General features: G+C 34.9%; 1 pseudogene; it reads left to right on the top strand.

Annotated features, from left to right (window-relative positions):
* The first annotated feature begins 14,296 nt into the window (after positions 1-14,296).
* On the top strand, positions 14,297-15,342 carry LOC125498619 (protein CHROMOSOME TRANSMISSION FIDELITY 7-like; annotated as a pseudogene).
* Positions 15,343-21,207: the final 5,865 nt, after the last annotated feature.

Raw genomic sequence — 21,207 nt, 5'->3', positions numbered from 1 at the left:
ATCTGACACGAGCAATGGGCAAATTTTTTTAGGTGCGACCCTGCCCAGCCCATGATCACCTCTACTTTCAAATGACTGGATTGAATGACTTTGATGACATGAAAGGTTCATCGATAAAAATGTTTATGTTAACAAATGATTGGAACGGTAGAAGAATCTTGAAAAAGAATCCTCTCCATTATAGTGGAATGTCCCTGGTTTTTTATGCATGTTACTATAGGGTTAAGTAATTACTAAATATTTGTTGGTGAAGACCTAACATAACCACTATAAATGATAGGTAATCAACTAATTAGATTATGTTATTACCAAACATTTTAGGTTATCATCTAAACATTTTAGGGCATTACCTAAATAATAATTGACTTGGGTAATGACCTCAAATTATGTGACTATAACATATATGATGATGGCATTGTATGTTTAAGATGTGGGTTATTGATAACCTAATCCATGTGATTTTATGTTGTTTACATGAGAAGGTGGCATTGGAGTGAAATGTTCCATTTTTTCTTTTGTTTTCAAACGATTGAATTGAATGACTTTGATGATAAGAAAGGTTCATTGATTAAAATGTTTCTGTTAATAGAGGATTGGGATGGTAGAAGAATCTCTAAAAAAAATCCTCTCCAAGGTGGATGTTATATTCTCAAATGTGGTGCACATGGAGGTTGCACTAGATAAGCTTATCCCAAGCGTACCTCCCAAAGATAAAGAGAAGGCTAGTGAGAGGGTGTGAATGATGTTGAGACCACCCATGTATCACAACGTAATGATGGGGGAATGAAACAGGATGAAATCTTCGACGATATATGAACTATCCCCACTAAACCAGAAACACACAGAGATAAAATGTGCACTCCGTTTCTATCTCCCATACTTAGTGATATGCTTAAATGTATAAAGCATAAATTGGATGTTGACGATGATGACGAGACTTTTGTGCATATTGTGCAAGTTAGATCATCATTTAGCATGAAGGAAATTCGCTTTGTTCGTCCCGAACCCATCTTTGGTTTAGAAACCCTTCGAATGATGCCAATAGAGAAGTCGACGCCATAAAAGACCACCAAAAAAGCCAAGACAAAAAAAGAAGATGGTGTACCAAGCGTTTTGGACACGCCAATAAAGAAGGTCACTTTGAAGAAGAGCACCACAAAAGTAAATGTCACAAAAATACCTCCAAGTGCCAAAAAGAAAACATTGAGTCGAAAAAAAATCAGCAAAATAAAAACCGTGGTGTTGGATGAAGAAAACTTCATGAGCAGCGTATAAAAATAATTTTTTTTATTGTTTCTTATTCTTTACTCACACATACTATTTTTATAATGACCAAATTTGTATTTGGTCATTACTATATGTTTATATACTTTTATTTGTTATTATACGTGTGATGTGGGTTATATGACCCCCAAATTTTTCAGGCCATAGTTGTAACAAGTAAACAAATTTACTTTTATTTTCTTGTATTGTGAATGCTTGAAGGGTTATATGACCTAAAGTTGTTTAGACCAGAGTTGTAACAAGTAAACAAATGAGGTGGATACTCTTAATCGAGGTCATGATTTTATGGCCGTGTTGTTTTTGATCATTGGCTTTTATGATGATTTTGAATGTTACTAGCATCACCACGTTTAAGGTAAAAGATGCCATCGATTTATGATTACTAACTTAACTTAACGTTATTTTATTTGTTATTTCACTAGTGAAAAAAAGCCCATCTAATGCGGTCAAAACCGGGATTACTGATGCAGTTTTGGTCCGCATCAGGTGGGCTTGCAACAGTCCCCAAATATTAGCTGATGTAGTCCTAAACAGCAGTAGTAAATGATCAACTGATGCGGTTTTGGGTCAAAACCGCAACGATTGACCACCCCTAAAACCATATTTTTTTTTCTTTGCATTTTTTCATTATTAATCAATACAAAATCAATAATATATATCAATAATTATTTTATTAAGCATATTATACTCAATTAAGCATAAACATAAATAATTAGATACATAAGAATTTACTATAATTTTATTATCATACTCAACTATAACTATATATACATTAAAAAGAATGACATATTATCTCTGTTTCCATCACAATGCAAGCAGAGGTTTATTTTTTGTAATACCAAAGCCCTTTCAACAAAAGAAACTAACCAGTCATTATATAAGGTGAATTAAAACAAAAATATGCATCAATAAAGTGAATTAAAAAAATTCCACATTGCAAATATAACTAAAAACTCGTAGAGAAACCTAGAATTACAATAGCCATTAGCCAAGGGAACTTGATAAGTAGTATCTCACGCAGAGCTCACTAATCTTAAACCACAAAACATCAAAACTCTTTGAGGAAATATTTCAATCCATATGTCCCAAGCGACTATGATGATGTGAATTTCCAGTTATAATAATCAACTCTACTCTTCTAATCCCACCTGCACGGCCCATCTGTCATGACATCAAAAAGGAACAAGGTGCCCCTGACTGGCAAGCTTAAGTTAGAAGAAGTCCGCCATGATACAAGCATCTGAAAAACTTGGACATAGTAAGCCTCAGAATAACATATGCACATTAGATAAAATACCATTTACCCACATCAGCTAGATATCCAATAAGGGAAAAAAACATTATCAGATTCTCAAGACGCTTCTCATATGGACATGCAGATCCAAGTCTAATGCTCACATAAAAATCTAGAGGTTTGAGAAGAGTAAGGAGAGGAAATGGTTTACTAGTTGATCAATCAATTCATTTCACAGTCTCCAAATGACCAATCTATTTGGACCAACTTCTCCACAATTGTAACACCCCAAAACGTTGGTTTCAAACTCATAAAACATTCACTTTTCATTAAAATACCTGACCAAACCTTTAGGGTGTTACCGCCGCATCTATTATTAATTGCAAGGCTAATTATTAGAAATAAAAATTTAAGTTACAAATTAAAGTATCTAATGAAGGATTTATGTCCTCGACTTAAATGCAATTACTAATATATAATGGATCGTATTATAGAGATAATAAGTTCGTTATATTGGGTCGTCTATACGTCTTGCTAGAGAAAGCTATAGAACTTCGGATTAGTAAATAAATAAACCCGAAGCCCAATGTAACGGATCCTACAAGGTCACACATTAAACTTGAATCAACAAAAGAAACCTAGAGCCCAAGAGGGCCCTAGGGTGGCCGGCCAAGAGAGGAGAAAAGGAGAGAATCTGACCTAAATACTTTTATATATTTGGGTTAGGCAGAAAAGAAAACAGTCAGTTTATTCTCTTATTATTTTCTCTCTCCTATTCTCTCTCTTCAAAAGTCACGTTATACTCCAAGAAAACAAAGAAGAAGTTTCTTCCTTTCCAACTAGCATTGGTGGAGTGTTGATCCGGGTCGGTGGACTAAGTAGAGGAATCACATCTGAGATTCTCAATCCGGGTTATTCAAGCTTTGTGGAAATCACGCTACAAAGGTTATTTCTAAACTTGTATGTGATCCTTAATTGTATATGCATGTGATCCTGATTTAAGTGCTTATGAATTTGATTCATGAAATTCCGCTTTATAGTACTTATATATTCCTACAGTGGTATCAGTTTTAGCCTCTTGCATATAGAATTTTGGTCATAAAGTTTAGTTTATGTATGATTAATTTTAATTTGATTAAGGGGAGGAATTAAATTATGGATTGAATAATTAATTGAAATTTGTTAAAAAGAGTTTTAATTACTTTCTTTCTCAATATTTAATAGCCGATTTTTTTTAACCTCCTAAACCCTAATTTTCGAAATTTATAAAATTCTGATTTTAGATCTCTAAATTTCGAAAAAAATTCATATTATTAATAAAATTTTCATGCTTAAAATCGTTTATGTATGAAGATAAATTCATATAAAAGGTGTTTTGTATGAATTAGTGATTAATTATATGAATAATCTGAAAATTAATTAAAATAGAGATTTTAAATTTAATTTTCTGTATTAAGCATAAAGAGTTATGTTTAATTTAAACAAGATCACTAAATTAATTTTACAATAGGTTGTAAATTTAATTTTCTTCAATAAAAAAAAAAAAAAAAAAAAAAAAAAAAAATGAAGGAGGAAGAGGAGCAGCCATCGTGGCTACTCCGGTGGTCGGCCGGCAAGAAGCCGGGGGAGGGGTCGCAAACTGCCGGCGAGCAGTCGACGTCGGCGCGCAGTCGACGTCGGCGACTGAAACTTTGACGCAACCACGCTGTATCGTGGGCTGCAGTTCGGCGTTGTGGGCTGGCGCTGGTGGCTCTGCTGCCGGTGTCGGCTCACGGGTAATGAAACCGGCGAGTTGCCGGCGAGATCACCTGAAAAGGTGGCCGTTTTCTGGGTGGCGTGAAGGCTGGCAGCTTGCTGTTGGTCTTCACGTTTTCCTAAACAAAAAAAAAACAAAAAAAAAAAAAAAATCCTTTTAAGAAACGTGCCTAAAAACTGGGCAGCAGCAGTTTTTTTTTTGTTTATTTTGGAAGTTTTATTTTGAAAATCAGAATATTGAGAAAGATAAATTTTAATTATGTTAATTATTGACTTGGTCATAAATTTCAATCCATAATCTGATTTTTTAATCTAATTAAAATTAATTAGGCTAGTTTTAAGGGATAGAATCTTTAGGTGATTAGTTATTACTTAAAATTTTATCTTCTTGCTTTAATTAAGAATATTTGATATTTTAATTGATTGGCAAGTATAATATGTGATATTATTATGTGGCTTTATATATATGATATATTTGCTATGTATGACTAGTATGGCCCAAATTAAGATAGAAAATACGATCTGCGTATCGTGATGTATTCTTGTAATTTTAAATACGATCTGCGTATCGTTAAGTATTTTTGTAATTTATTTAATTTTTATGTAAATTATTTTTGATACTTATGTAATCCAAAGAAGAGTCCATCAAGAGAAGGCCCATGGAAAAGGTGGATGGAGATCCATGAAGAGTCCAAGAAGGAGCCATTGATGATTAGTTCTTAGGATTAGGGGCCATACTAGATCATTTTATTTTCGCATTTTATTATTCTTTAAAATGCTTATAAGTTTATTGTATGTTGGTTGATGCGCTAGAGTTCACTAATTCATAACAACATAATAAACTTAGGCCCCGTAAATATTAAGGTTTGCTTTTCCAAACATAAAGTACTTATAAAACCCTTAATTAATAGTAATAGGTCATGCCTCCGCAGGGTGTTATCATTAATTTTGGGATATAAGGTAAAATTGCGAATTTTACAACTTAGTTTGGTTGTCCTTAACAAAATTATCAAAAGCGTTTTGAATTTTGAAGCAAGAGATAGTTAAACATGCGATGTTTATCCATCTAAACAAGAGTTATAAAGTGTTATAATTAGTAAAAGAGTTTACTTACCTTGATAATGTAACGTTATGATAAGGCCTCCGTCTGCTTAGTGTTACATGTTGATAGGATCTTGTAAAACACTTATTCATAGGGGACTTTAATTTTGAATAGGTGGTCAACCTAGAAACCTTTACATGTTTTAGGTTGCTTTATAAACATAAAATTGAACTTTGCCTTATTTTTCTGTCTGTAGATATCATGTCTAATAACAACAACAACACAACTGGTTTCAACATTCGTCCTTTTCTGGAAAAGGACAGACTGAATGGTGAAAATTTCCTTAATTGGGAAAGGACCTTAAGACTCGTTCTGAGGTTTGAGGGTCGAGAGGACGTCTTAGATACCCCGCTTCCTGTAATAACTGATGAATCAACTGACGCTGAAAAACGTCGTGCAAAACAGGCTAGTGATAAGTCTATACCAATCACTTGTTTGATGGTAGCAGCCATGGAGCCGAACCTCCAAAAGAGGTTCGAAACCAAGGATGCCTACAGATCATGCAAGAGCTGCGGGCCATGTTTAAAACTCAGGCCCGAGTTGAGCGGTATGAGACTAACAGGGAGATCCTTGAATGTCACTTGAAGCCGGGTCAAGCTGTTGGCCCCCATGTTTCGAAATGATGGGTCTTTTCGAAAACATGGAAAGACTTGGGTTCCCTTATAGGCTCGAGTTGGCTACTGACATCATTCTCCACTCACTACCTGAAAGTTTTAATCAGTTCAGAATGACCTACAATATGAATGAGTCTGAAAAGACTTTGCAAGAGCTGCATGGATTGTTGGTCAATGCTGAAAGGAACATCCCTAAGGTTGAACCAAAGAAAGAGGTTCTGTTGGTTCAAAAGGGAAAGGGTTTCAAAAAGAAATGGGCAGGAAAGAAGGACAAAGGCAAGCAAGTTGCCACTGTCGCTGAAAAACCTAAGCCAACCGCCAAGCCCAAGGTTGCTGCGGAAAGCAAGTGCTTCCACTGTCACAAGATTGGACACTGGAAGAGGAACTGCCCGATATACTTGGAGGAAATAAAGAAGTCTGGGGCTTCTACTTCAGGTATATATGTTATAGAAATCAATTTGACTTCTACTTCTTTATGGGTATTTGATACCGGTTGTGGTTCTCACATAGTTAATGATGTGCAGGGACTAAAAAGAAGTAGGAAGTTGGCAAAAGGCGAGGTAGAGCTACGCGTTGGAAATGGAGCACGAGTTGCTGCACTTGCCGTCGGGAGCTATAGTCTACACTTGCCATCTGGGCTTATTTTAGAATTAAATAATTGTTATTTCGTTCCTACAATAACTAAGAACATAATTTCGGTTTCAGTTTTGGATTCTGAAGGTTTTTGCTTTGAAATAAAGAACAAATGTTGTTCCATTTCTTACAATAATATGTTCTATGCCAGAGCTAATTTGATAAATGGTTTATATGTGCTTGATAAATCATTACAAGTCTATAACATAGATAGCAAGAAAAAGAAATCAAATGATTCTAACCTAACCTATATTTGGCATTGCCGAATGGGTCATATAAACCAAAAGCGCATTCACAAGTTACAAAAGGACGGTATAATTCCATCATTTGATTTCGAATCATTTGATGTATGTGAATCATGCTTAATGGGTAAGATGACAAAATCACCATTTACTGGAAAAGGTGAAAGGGCCAGCGATCTTTTAGGACTCATACATACAGATGTATGTGGTCCTATGAGCACAAAGGCAAGGGGAGGGTTTAATTACTTCATCACCTTCACTGATGATTTGAGTAGATATGGCTATATTTACTTAATGAAACATAAGTCGGAATCTTTTGATAGATTCAAAGAGTTCCAAAATGAAGTACAGAATCAACTTGGTAAGACAATAAAAGCACTACGATCCGATCGTGGTGGTGAATATTTGAGCCAAGAGTTTGATGATCATCTAAAGGATTGTGGAATTCTTTCACAATTAACTCCCCAGGAACACCACAGTTAAATGGTGTATCTGAAAGGAGGAATCGAACATTACTAGATATGGTTCGATCTATGATGAGTCTTGCTGATCTTCCGATTTCTTTTTGGGGATACGCTCTCGAAACTGCTGCACACACACTAAATAGGAGCCCGTCAAAGGCTGTAGAAAAGACTCCATATGAGTTATGGAATGGAAAACCTCCAAACTTGTCTTTTCTAAAATCTGGGGATGCGAGGTCTATGTAAAGCGGTTACTATCAGACAAACTCGCACCCAAGTCAGATAAATGTCTCTTTGTGGGATATCCAAAAGAGACAAGGGGTTATTACTTCTATAACCGTCAAGAGAACAAAGTGTTTGTTGCTCGTGATGGTGTCTTTCTTGAAAAGGAATTTGTTTCTAGAAAGACAAGTGGGAGTAAAATAACACTCGAAGAAATTCGAGATGAGCAACAACTGGACGTGGCTCACACCATGTCAGAGACGGCCCAACAAGACGAAAGTCATGTTGAGGAGATAACGTATTCAACGCGTGAACCTCCTACCGTCCCATTCGAAGTTGAATCAAGCGAAAATCTTCAAACTGTTGAAGAGAACGTTTCTCTTGATGCTCAGACCCCGCGTAGGTCAGTAGACCAAGGATTCCAAACAAAAGGTTGGTTGATTTCCTAATGACTGAAAATTCTGAAATTATGATTTTGGAAAATTCAGAACCTACTACCTACAAACAAGCTTTGACGAGCCCAGACTCTGAGAAATGGCTTGAGGCCATGAAATCCGAGTTAGACTCCATGTCTGAGAATAAAGTTTGGACACTGGTTGACTTGCCTGGTGGGGTTAACCCTATTGGATGCAAGTGGGTGTTCAAATTGAAAACAGACAAAGATGGAAATGTCTATGTCTACAAAGCAAGACTGGTTGCAAAAGGATTCAGACAAGTTCATGGTATAGACTATGATGAGACCTTTTCTCCAGTAGCAATGCTTAAATCAATTCGGATACTTTTAGCGATTGCTGCATTTTTCGATTACGAAATTTGGCAGATGGATGTCAAAACCGCATTCTTGAATGGGTTCTTGAATGAGGATGTGTACATGACACAACCTGAAGGTTTTGAAGATCCAGAAAATCCTAAAAGGGTTTGCAAGCTTCAGAGATCCATTTATGGATTGAAGCAGCATCTCGGAGCTGGAATCTTCGGTTTGATGAGGCAATCAAACAATTTGGTTTCATCAAAAGCGAAGAAGAGTCTTGTGTTTACAAGAAGTTTAGTGGGAGCAGCTTAGTCTTCTTGGTTCTGTATGTAGATGACATACTAATCATGGGAAACGACATACCAATGCTTGAGTCAGTCAAGGAATGGTTAAAGAGTTGTTTCTCTATGAAGGACCTTGGAGAAGCTGAGTACATACTGGGAATAAAATCCATAGAGATAGGTCTCGAAGGATGATTGGGCTAGTCAAGAAACTTATATTGATAAGGTTCTTACAAGGTTCAACATGGAAAACTCGAAGAGAGGTTTCGTTCCCATGTCACATGGCATATCGCTTAGCAAGAGTCAGTGCCCGACTGAGCCTGATGAGTTAAAGCGAATGAGTAGCATTCCTTATGCTTCGGCTATGGGGTCTATTATGTATGCCATGATAAGTACTCGACCTGATGTTGCATATGCCTTGAGCATGTGTAGCAGGTTCCAAGCAAATCCAGGAGAAGCACACTGGACTGCAGCTAAGAGCATCCTTAAGTACTTAAGGAGGACTAAAGGCATGTTCTTAGTATATGGGGGACAAAGTGAGTTGGTTGTTGAAGGTTACACGGATGCAAGCTTCCAAACCGACAGAGATGACTACCGCTCTCAGTCAGGGTATGTCTTTCGTCTGAATGGAGGAGCAGTGAGCTGGAAGAGCTCAAAGCAAAGCACTGTAGCAGACTCTACGACAGAATCAGAATATTTAGCAGCAGTTGAAGCAGCTAAGGAAGCAGTTTGGATAAAGAAATTCTTGACAGAGCTGGATATCGTACCTAGTGTTCTGGAAGGAATTGAGTTGTTTTGTGACAACAATGGTGCTATTGCGCAAGCAAAAGAGCCAAGGTCACATAACAAGTCCAAGCATGTGATGAGGAAGTATCACCTCATTCGAGAGATAGTTGACAGGAAGGATGTCAGAATCTGCAAAGTTCATACGGATGAGAACGTGGCTGATCCGCTAACTAAACCCTACCTCAACCCAAGCATGAGTGTCACGCTAGGGCTATAGGCTTGAAGCAAATGTTAGAGTGGCTTTAGATTGTACTAGGTTTAGAGAAACTTATTACAATGTAAAGACATGGTTTTGCTATTTATGTTTAGATAATAAATTTTGTCTTATTTAATTTTGGTTTGGTATTAAATAAAATGTCCAAAATATATCTTGAATTCTATGGTTTTGTCAAATATGTGATTTGATGAATGAAACACCATAAGTGAACAGAATTCATAGAATATTAAAGTTCCTAATCTAAGTCATTAAACTGGACATAAATGACTTATTAAAGGGATTAGCATATAAGATTGATTGATAGCGCCGTTTCATGGGCTATGGAAACATAGAGATGTTTAATCAATCATATGGACATGTATAGTTGATACATAGTCGAACTTGACCTACTTAGAAGTTTTATAACTTCGAAATTATATTAGTAGATTCCTGAGACATGAGTAGAACATTACTTAGCCCAATGATTAGTATAGCTTTGATACTGTCAAACGTCATGCCGTAAAAGGGGACTATAAAGGCAGCATTCAGGTTGTGCTAAAAGTTGAGTGGGAGTATTGGTTACTACAAGATTGGAAAGTCCTCCTATATGAGATAGGATAGGTGTCTTGGCCCCTTGAAGAGTGAAAAATTGAAAATGCATGGCCGTGCTCAAATGGATCATTCGATGATCATTTGTTTGACAATTTGAACTCGGATTTCAAGGAATAATTTGAAAGCTAGTATGGATGATATAGAAATATGATCATACTATCAAATTAAGACATTAAGAGACTTGAGGAATAAAAACATTGCACACTCGTCTCGGACAAGTGGGAGATTGAAGGATTTATGTCCTCGACTTAAATGCAATTACTAATATATAATGGATCGTATTATAGAGATAATAAGTTCGTTATATTGGGTCGTCTATACGTCTTGCTAGAGAAAGCTATAGAACTTCGAATTAGTAAATAAATAAACCCGAAGCCCAATGTAACGGATCCTACAAGGTCACACATTAAACTTGGATCAACAAAAGAAACCTAGAGCCCAAGAGGGCCCTAGGGTGGCCGGCCAAGAGAGGAGAAGAGGAAGAATCTGACCTAAATACTTTTATATATTTGGGTTAGGCAGAAAAGAAAACAGTCAGTTTATTCTCTTATTATTTTCTCTCTCCTATTCTCTCTCTTCAAAAGTCACGTTATACTCCAAGAAAACAAAGAAGAAGTTTCTTCCTTTCCAACTAGCATTGGTGGAGTGTTGATCCGGGTTGGTGGACTAAGTAGAGGAATCACATCTGAGATTCTCAATCCGGGTTATTCAAGCTTTGTGGAAATCACGCTACAAAGGTTATTTCTAAACTTGTATGTGATCCTTAATTGTATATGCATGTGATCCTGATTTAAATGCTTCTGAATTTGATTCATGAAATTCCGCTTTATAGTACTTATATATTCCTACATCAAAATAAACCAAACTAAGTTGTCTAATTTAAACTAATCTAAAACTAAACAATCCCAAATAACAGTACTATAATCTTTATTAAACTAGGTGAACTTAAAAACTATAGATTCACTCATTCCTACAACATAGTACCTTTCACCAACTTGCACAATATAAATAGGGAAAAGAACAAAGAAAACAAATACACAAAAATTAGCAAAAGCTAAGTAATTATCACTCCATCCCGTAAAATAATAATAATGATAGTTATATTTTGAAGATAATTTTTATGGCGTAATACAGACAAGTATAATGTAGTACATACAAGTATAACATAATATAGAGAAGTAGATAGTATGCTTAACCATTTCAATTATTTCAAGTTTATATGAGTCATACAACAATAATTTAATCATTAGAGGGGAATAAGGAATTGAACGTCAGTAGGCTGGGACTAATCCCATTAACCACCTACTTCGACATGGGTCGTCACCCAAATAAATTAAGAGTAATGGCCAATATCGTTTTGCAGAACGTCCCTAGTGTACACACCTCTCACTAATATAATGGGTATCGCAATGCGCACCAATAGTTTTAGGAGGAAGACAATTAGTTGTAACAGAATAAATCAAGTACTGTTCATCACCTATGGAGGATCCAAGTCCACAGGATAATTTCCTCAATAATATTGCCCCTTTACGTGATTAATATATTTTAATAATTATGACACATCAAATATCACATTAACAAGAACGTCTTTTGTTCAATAAATATTTTTCACAACTTAACCACTTTATAGAATTATAATAATCAACGTTATAATTCATAATAACCAATACATCCATCATTAGAGCCTCATAGAGTCACAATCTCAACTTATAATACCGTTCGTAACATCATTAACACACTAGTTGTACACATTAAGTTACATTACCAAAATTAGTAAAATTTTTAGCATGATGGAATAAATAGGTACATTATAAATCCAAAAGTAATAACAAAATACTAGTAGATACTAATGTATTATACGTAGGGATAGTATGTACTATAAATATAATGATAATTTTAGTCATAACCAGTACTAATATTATTCTTGTCACATAATATACATTTAACATAGACATATAATCACATAACTACATATATTACACATAGCACATACAATTCCTAATGGGATTCTAGTTATTGATGGACATTGTGAATTACCTCGAACGTGTCCCAAGTATAGCAATATCAACTAAAAGTCGCCTTCTACGAAGTTTCCGTCTACAACAAATAATATTACCTAAAGTTAGTCACTTGATATAATATCCCGAAAGAATAATTAACCAAAGTTCATAAGATTAACAATAATCAAATTCAAAAAACAAAAGAAAAAAATTCAAAAATTTTCTACTTTAAAAAAAACGTGACAATGTCACTGTTGCAAGGAACGAAAAAAATGTTTTGCAGATTGATGTGTGACATGCTGCACTGCACGCCCTTTTCTCCTTTATTTTGTTTTAAAAAAAAAATCAAAACTTGTACATTTAAATTATTTCATGTTAAAGCACGCAAAAACCAGAGAAAGAAGAAGGATAAAAGAAGAAAGAGAAAGAAGAAGAAGAAAGAAGAAAGAAGAAAGAAGAAAAGAGAAGAAGAAGATCGGCGCCTACTCCGGCCAAGTTGTCGGAGTCGTGGTGTCAGGTTTTAATATATATATTTATTTATTTCTGGTTGAACCTTCAAAACACAACCATGGTAGTTTATAGATTTGGAATATGGAACTTACCAAAGAGATGAAGAAAGTGAATTACATGGGAATTTTTCCTTTTCCAAAACGAACTCAAGTTATAATTTTAGAATTTTCTTTTTGAGCGGAAAAGGTGATAAAATTTGATTTTCTTTTAACATTTTTTTGAAATTATATATATATATATATATATATATATATATATATATATATATATATATATATATATATTTTAAATGATAAAAAAAATCTGGTATAATAAAACGAATTTCCATAAAAAAAATCTGATTATTATTATTATTATATTTTATTTTTCAAAATTTTATATTTATAAAATCTTATTATAACAAAATAAATTTCATAAAATAGTTGTAAAAATTTGGGATATTACATCTACTCCTTAAAAGAAAGTTTGTCCTCGAACTTTAACGTTAGGTGTTGCTACTAATATGCAAACAAAAGTTAGTATTACATTCTACCCCTCTAACACCCCGATAATTCTCTCTTTCTAGAAATAACTTTATAATATAAAACTTAGAGAATTACCCATGCATTATCGCCCGTGTGATAACGTATCGGCTTACTCAGAATTTTGTAGCGGAAAACAACTTACTAAAAACCAACTTTATTAAAAACTTATTAAATAAATGACAGATGTCTGAAACTAAAACACACCAACTTAAATAATCCTCAAACTGAAATAAAGATGTTCCTACGAAAACAAGTTAAATCACGCTAGTAATATAATTAATCTCTCCATTCCAGGTTCCCAATGAGATGCATCTGCAAACTTGTAATGTCAAAGCAATACTGTCTCTGCTCACCAGTAGGATCATCACAGGATCAATAGGCAAAGCCATGATCACACACACAAACAAGCACGTAATCAGCAAAGCTGAGTACTACATATCAGACATAAATAATCCTAAACATGATACTACAAAAATAACATGCAGGAATAAATAACATAAGTATATAATACTCTGCAGGCAACTTTTACTGAATCAAACTTAAACTAACTTTTTATCACTTAAATGGAATATTTATTGGGACGAGTTGTCTTGCCTACTAATGTGAAATGCGGGCGCGATTCCGCATTTCAGAGTGACCTGCGATATCGAGGAACCTTTGAAATAAAGAGGGATGGTGATCAATCCATTCCTAGAAAAGCTGTGGCAAGCTCACCATAACCCCAACCCTTACGTCCAACTCTAGACGTGCACCAGTCTAAAGTCTATAACTTATTCTCGTTGCACTTTACATTAATTACATTTTATTACTTGTGTTGACACCAACCAAGCAAATAACACATAATTAATAGGAAAAATTGTCAAGAATAAGTCAACCTTTGCGTTGACCGCTTTTAACAAGTCAACCTTCGTTTATTCCAGTAGCAAGTAAAGCTTGTACATGAATTAGCTTTTAACAAGCTTTTTTAAATGGTAACCTGCAATAGTAGGTTCCAACAGGTAAGTAAAGATCCGTTAGGTTTATTGCAATTAATCTTTAAATTTTTTCCCACCTGTTAGAAATTGCTGATTTTTAAGTAACTATAAAGAAATGCAGAAAACAATCGAATCCTTTTTCAAGCACTCATCTACTCCTCAATCTGCACCACATACCTATAATTTCGATACTTTATTCGACGGAATTAAGGCACAAAAATAACCAGGGATTCGAATCAAATACACCCGTCAAATTACCAGGTAATTCACTTCTTTTCCCAAATTATTACTCATTTTAAGCTCAATTTTTCTACATTTAATTAATACCCAGATCATGTATTTAAGTCTAATTTGAGAATTGGACTCTAAATTTTAGGGTAGGAGAATCGACAAGTGATGGGTTAGTTGGGGAAAAAAGTTTTGAAGAGAAAAAAACGAAAGTGTGAGAATTTAAAAGGGAAGATTTTAAACAAGAAGAGAAACTATGCCCAGTTTTATTTGGAATTAGGTCAATCTGATTTTCTTCTTCATACATGTAAGATTTGTGGGATTAAGTATGCAAAAGGAGATGAAATTGATGAGAAGGTTCACAGTACATTTCACAAGAATTATGCTCATGGAATCCCATTTAAGGTGCGTTTTGCAATTGTTAAGCTAATAAAACTATGAATCTTTTGTCCAAATTTGGTTGAGTTTGCTGATTTAATTTTACAGGGTTGGCACCACGAGAGGGTGATTTATTTGCCATCTCTCGAAAAGGACCGTGTTATCGTTGTATCGAGTTGTGATCCTCCAGCTCAGAGGAAGAAGGTTGAGATTTTACTTAATGTTGGTGATGTTATTGTGTGTTTAGACAAGATTGAGATGGTTGCTCTGTATGTTTAGCTTTTTCTTTTGGGACACTGTTTTGTTTTTAGGTTCAAGAGGTTGTGAAGATGATGGAGATCAAACTCGGCGATGGATGGATTTTCGATGACCACTGTAAGGTTTGTATTGAACTATTGTGAAGATGCATGATGAAGAAGCAGAGTATGAAAGAGGGAGGACGAAGCAATTGGGTAGGTTTTATAACAGGCGGGAAAAAATTTAAAGATTAATTGCAATAAACCTAATGGATCTTTACTTACCTGTTGGAACCTGTTATTGCAGGTTACCATTTAAAAAAAAACTTGTTAAAAGCTAATTCATGTACAAGCTTTACTTGCTACTGGAATAAACGAAGGTTGACTTGTTAAAAGCGGTCAACGCAAAGGTTGACTTATTCTTGACAATTTTTCCTAATTAATAATCACACAATCATAACAGAATTCCTTTTTATCTTTGGATTAACAAGTGATCACAACTTATCAACCAAGACTCTTTTCCTTTTCAACCTTTACCAACTTACTTGTTGAACCTCGCTAACAATAAACTTTACCTTTATATAGGTATACCTTGTAACTTACCAAATAAGGTCCACGGTCCTTATAAGATAGTAAATAATACTCAAAGAATACATGTAACACATGATTCACCTAACTTATATTAATTCACTCACGAATTAATAAATAAACTACTCAACATGCTTGCATCAATCATTCCATACAAACATTTATAATCTGAAAAAATAATCACTTCTCAATCACACGCTGCACATAGGTACATAACATGTAAAATAAATTCCAACATCCACATATATGAACAAACAAGTTCTTATACATGATACTAATATTAAAATACTCTTAGAGCATACTTCTAAATCACATAGCACGTAAATAATGTACGTACCTTGAATACACTAGCCTGTAGGCCACTTTTAAGTCGTTAAAAGTCCCCTACAACGTAGTCTCCACCTAGAAAATAACGTAATAAAAATTAATAACTTGAACTAAAAATTCCAGCAGCTTTAAAACGATCAAAACCACCTTAAAACGTGTTTTAAAATCGTTTTTACGTGCCAACTTACGTTATTTTTAATCCTTAGTATAGTACAACTATTCTAGTGATTAAAAATCCTTTAAAACTCTCTAAATAGTTCTTTTCTGAAATTACAGCACTTATAATATTTAATAAATCTTCTGAAAATATACTCAACACATTTAAAACTACGAACTAAGTAAATCTCATGATTTATACTTTATATATATAGTTTCTAGAAATTAAAAAACCCTAAAAACTATAAATTTCATGATTAAAAATTAAAATAAACTTAACATAATAAATCTGAAATTTATTATAATAATATTCATGATTACCGAAAATATATGTGCATATAAAACAGTAATTTAATTTGCAAATATGATAAATAATAATAAAATAACATAAAAACTAGTACTTTAATGGAATCTTAGAGAGGAAGAAAGAAAACAACCACAACAATGGAGTAAAAAGGGGCGCCGGACAGCAGTGGTACCAAGGAGGGACCGACGGCAGCAATATTTTGGCTCTTGAAAAGATTTGTGACGAACAAGAAACGTCACTTGAAGAAGAAGAAACGAACTTTTGAGAGAGAAACCGAAGGAAAACGACGCACAAGCAGGAGAGAGAGAATGCCGAGTAGAGAGAGAGAAAAACACGTGAGAAGAGAAGGAAAAATAAAGTGTAGGGTGAAAGTATTTTGGGTTTTTAGGATATTTATATAAAGGCTTTTACTTGTGGGCTTAGGAAAATAGAATTTAATTAATGAAACTTGATGACTAATAAGATGGGCTATTTAAAACTATAGTCATCAAATGACTCTTTCCCTTTTATCACTTTTTGGGCTTTCGATTCCATTAACTACCTTTTCAATATACCTTTAATATTTAAAACTCTTATCAAAACATGCTTAATTAAAATATTTCAAATTTTATTAAACTATGAAAAATAATTTCAGTTGACTTTTAAAATAGTCAACCCTTTTTAAAAGTCAAATCATTTTCCAAACTCATTTGGATTTAAATATAACTACATAAATACTTTAATTTATTTATGAAAGTTCTTTAAAATTGTGGGGGATTACAGTCTACCCCCCTTAAAGAGTTTCATCCCCGAAACTCAAGCGTAGTTGCTGAAAAAGTTCGGGATATTGGTTTTTCATATCCTTTTCGACTTCCCATGTAGCCTCTTCAGAAGTTTGACTTGACCATAACACCTTGACTAATTTTACCGCCTTGTTTCAAGTACTTCTCGTTTTGGTATCTAGGATCTTAACTGGGCGTTGTTCAAACGATAAGGTCTCATCTAGCTCAATGGTTTCAGGTTGAATGATATGGGTAGGATCATGGACATGTTTTCGAAGTTGAGACACATGAAAGACGTTATGGACATTAACTAACTCCATTGATAAGGCTAATATATATGTTACTTCCCCAATTCGCTCAAAGATCTCATATGGTCCAATGTAACGCGGACTCAACTTTCCTTTCCTACCAAATCTCATGACCCCCTTTGTTGGTGACACTTTTAGCAAACCCTTCTCCCCAACCTCAAATTCCATCTCTCTTCTATTATGATCTGCATAAGCCTTTTGTCTATCTTGAGCTGCCCTCATGTGAACCTGAATAAGCCTAACTTGTTTCATTGTTTCTTCAATCATCTCAGGCCCTAAAGTCATCGTCTCACTTATGTCACTCCAACACAAAGAACTCCTACATCTTCGCCCATACAATGTTTCATACGGTGCCATCTTTATGCTTGAGTGATAACTGTTGTTATACGAAAACTCTATAGTTGGTAAATAATCATCCCAAGATCCTACAAAGTCTATCACGCATGCTCTTAACATATCCTCCAAAGTTTGAATTGTTCTCTCTGTCTGTCCATCTGCTGCAGGGTGAAAAGTTGTACTAAACTTGAGCAATGTCCCAAATGCTTGTTGTAACCTCTCCTAACTTGGACAAAAATCTCAAGTCTCTATCTGAATCGATATCCTTTGGTACTCCATGCAGTCTCCTATAGTAGCCAACAAGTCCTAAGAAACTTCTAATCTCAATCACATTACTAGGCCTTGCCCATTCTGTTATGGCTTGTATCATTGACGGATCTATAGCAACACCTTCTTTCGAAATCACATGACCTAAAAATGCTACTTTTGCAAGCCAAAACTCACATTTTGATAACTTAGCATACAACTTTTTCTCTCGAAGTATCTCCAAAACTTTTCTTAAATGACCTTCATGCTCTTTTTTGTCCTTCGAATACACCAATATATCATCTATGAACACCACCACAAATTTATCTAAATACTGCTGAAAAGTCCTATTCATAAGGTCCATAAATGTTGCCGGTGCATTAGTGAGTCCAAATGGCATCACTGCGAACTCATAATGCCCATACCCCGTACGAAACGCTGTCTTTGATATATCTTCCTCTGCAATTCTCAATTGGTGATACCCAGACCTCAAATCAATCTTAGAGAAAATTCCAGCACCCTCATGTTGATCAAATAAATCCTCAATCCTAGGCAATGGGTACTTATTCTTTATTGTGACATTATTCAACTCTCTGTAATCAATACACAACCTCAAGGTTCCATCCTTCTTTCGAACAAATAACATAGGTGCTCCCCAAGGTGACACACTTGGCCTAATGTACCCTTTCTCCAACAATTCATCCAATTGCACTTTCAACTCTTACATCTCTACAGGTGCCATCCTATATGGTGCCTTAGAATAGCTCCAATCTCAGGCACTAGGTCAATTTTAAAATCCATTTATCTCACTGGCGGCATCCCTGGAATATCTTCTAGAAAAACATATTGGAACTCACTCACCACAGGTATTTGAGATATCTCTCCATCCTCTACATTCGCATCTTTCACATGGCATAAATAGATGGGGTAATCCTTCCTAATATAGGTTTTGAATGACATGGCTGGCACAGTACTGACTCCAGTTTTAGAAACAATTCCTTGATAGGATATTCTATTTCCCTTTGGCCCCCTAAGAGACACCTTTTGGTTATGACCCTCTATCCTAGCTTTATACTTAGCAAGCCAATCCATTCCTAATATTACATCAAAGTCGGGTAGGTCAAACTGAATAAGATCAGCAGGCAAATCAGATCCTAATATGATAATAGGTATGTCTTGGTATAGGAAACTACAAGGAACTACTTCTCCTGAAGGTATTGTAATGAAAGTTTGACACTAGATTGAGGGTTTTAGACCTAACTTTTCAACAAATTAAATGAACTAGCTATCAAAGAATGAGACGCCCTAGAATCAAAAAGCAAGTAAGCAGGGTTAGAGTGTACAAGGAAAGTAACCGTCACAACATTGGCGTTGGTGTCTGCTTCATTCTAGTTCATAACATAGATTCTTCCATTGTTGCCTCGAGCGCCATTTCCATTGTCGTTTTGATTATTGTTTCCTCTATTTGCTGGATTGTTATTCTGACCATTATGTTGAGTATTGTTCCCTCCTTGAGCATTCGAAGTCTGACCCTAGGAGTTGTTATTGTTATAGGGATAGTTGTTGCTGTTCTGGTTCTGATTAGGCCCATGACCATTCCTATTCCCATTGTTCCTATTTTGTCCATTATTCTGACGCTTGGGACCCTAATTAGCCTTATGTCCTATCTCTCCACAAGCATAACAAGTTATTAGGTCTCCTTGACAGGTAAATCCTGGGTGGCTTTTGTTACACTTCCTACAAGTAGGGTTATGGGTACGGGATCCCTGCTGGTTTGATCTCCCCTGACCTTGGTAGTTGCTACAATTTCCTTTGATAATTACCACCACCATTAGTGTGATTATTGCCCCCATTATTATTTTTACCCCCATATTGACGTTTCTTGTCATTTTCATGGTCATTTTTTTTTGTTAGGTGGGTCTTTTCTCTTATTCCTCCCATACATTCCTCCTCACAGTCGGACAAAATCTAGCCAACTCATTAAACTTTTGGGCATACTCTTGCACAGACATAGTACCTCCCTTGTTAAATCTAATGAACTCGTTGTATTTCTACCTCCTAATATGTTCGGGGAAAAATCTATCCTTGATAGCAACCTTCAAAGCATCCCAATTAAAGTTTTCAGAGCTCTAACAATAGGTTCTTCACTCTCCCACCAAGTGTTTGCATCCTCCCTCAAATAGAAGGTAGTTTGGTCTACTTTTTGAGCTTCAGGTGTCCCAGTAGCAGTGAACAACTTATCAAAGTCTCTTAGCCAGTTCTCTAAGAGTAAGGAGTCTTCTTTTCCTACCAAAATTGGAGGTTTAAGGGTTGCTAACTTCTTTGCCATAGCAGCTTGTGGGTCCTCTCCACCATTATTCCCTAATTGGTTTTTGCAACACTAAACCCATACGTTGCGAAAGTTATTCAAGAGATCTCGGTCTCCCAAGCAATTTGTTCAAAAGTCCTCCTACGAGATCTAGTGTACTTGATAGGTTTGCATACAATTTCTGCACATTAGCATTGGTATTACTACATCTATTCACCCATACATAGTCTTGCACATAGTTTTATTTATTCAATACTAACTTTCATCATAAGAAAATTACATGCCTCAACAAAATATATTTCATCATAACATTGCAAGACAATCTTTTCATGCTTCTACATATTTGACAAGTAAGCAACAATTATAATAAGAACTTAAACTCTACTCAACTCAAAATAAAATAGTCAAGTAATAAAATTCGTAATAATTATTATAAAAACACATATAGAGGAACTTAGAGAATTTCTAATACTACTAAAGAACTTAGTCTATAGACCTTATTATAAATATAAATTCTAAATCCTATGGTGAAATGATCTTTCGAGCACAACATTTTCTTGTAGTTATATTTTGTCTCAGCATCTAAACATATAAGAACGAAAAGAAACAATCAATAAGCACCTGAAATAAGTGCTTTCATAGTAAAGCACATAAACCATTTTCGATCCCACTCTCACAATTTATTTTAATGTTCATTTTTTAATTTATTAATACCTATATTATTTAACCTTAGATTCGTAATTATTTAACACATTTTATTAACTCCTAATTTATATTAATTTATCATAACCTAAGATCTGAATACCAATTTGTAACACCCCAAAACTTTGGTTTCCAAAATTCATAA

The sequence above is a fragment of the Beta vulgaris genome, chromosome 6, assembly GCF_026745355.1.
Source record: "Beta vulgaris subsp. vulgaris cultivar EL10 chromosome 6, EL10.2, whole genome shotgun sequence".
Taxonomy (NCBI): Eukaryota; Viridiplantae; Streptophyta; class Magnoliopsida; order Caryophyllales; family Amaranthaceae; genus Beta; species Beta vulgaris.
The sequence above is the reverse complement of the archived record's forward strand: the minus strand, read 5'-3'. Positions and strand labels throughout refer to the sequence as shown.